Consider the following 890-nt stretch of genomic DNA (forward strand, 5'->3'; position numbering starts at 1 on the left):
GAAAAGGACGGACCGTCCCCGAGGACGGACGCATTCTCTCCGCGAGTTTCCTCCTCCCTGTCCCCGCAATTCGACTTGCAAGTTTGGAACGAGGCCGTGGATACGGACGCGATTGCGGCAGAGAAAAAGGTGGAAAAAGGAGAGGAGAGGCCATTGTGACTTTGAATGACAATCGTCGCGGCCAAAGCGGACATTTGATCGAATCAATCGATCGCTTTGCAACGTTCTTCTAAACAGTATAGTGGCGGGGGAGCGCGACTCGCGTCAAAGGGCCAGAGGAACGCGCCAGCGGCGGGGAACGAAGGGCTAGTCCCTGGAGAGGACTGGCTGGGATAGAGAGGGCGGCATGGAGAGGAACGTAGAGAGAAAGAGAGAGAGAGAGAGAGTTGGCGAGCTGGTAGAGCAGGGAAAACCGAGTAGCTCCGGGTTCATTTGAATCCGACGCTCGATAATGTCCCCGGAGAGCATCGAAATATCTCGATGCACGTGTATATATATATACGTGTACATGTATATACATATATATATATCACGTGCAACCCGCGATATTATAACGCTGCTGAGCTCCCCGATGACATTCGCGATGTCGTTCATCAATGCCACGCCAATAAAATTCGCCGTGGTAAACGGTGGGAGGGAAAAGATACGTTACGCTATCTTGTCTTCGGGAAACGCTGATCGATCCGTTCTTCCATTCATCCTGGAATGGATTCTGGAGAAAGAATGGGAAAACGTTGCAAAGTTTTGGGTCGAAGGTGATGCGCGATTACGATTGGCGGAATTTTCTGCTCGACGCGATGGGTCTTCTCTCTTTTTCGCCTTCGTCGAGAGAGGGGGGGGAGGAGGAATGGAGGATAATCGCGAGGTGGAAGGGCGGAGGACAGTCGGGG

General features: G+C 52.6%; 1 protein-coding gene across 1 annotated transcript in view; it reads right to left on the bottom strand.

Moving 5' to 3' along the window:
• The window catches only part of LOC102672409, a 248,011-nt gene that overhangs the window by 15,556 nt on the left and 231,565 nt on the right, over positions 1–890 (bottom strand). The gene's annotated exons all lie outside the window — the stretch shown is intronic.

The sequence above is a fragment of the Apis dorsata genome, unplaced genomic scaffold (genome assembly GCF_000469605.1).
Source record: "Apis dorsata unplaced genomic scaffold, Apis dorsata 1.3 scaffold_429, whole genome shotgun sequence".
NCBI classification, from domain to species: Eukaryota; Metazoa; Arthropoda; class Insecta; order Hymenoptera; family Apidae; genus Apis; species Apis dorsata.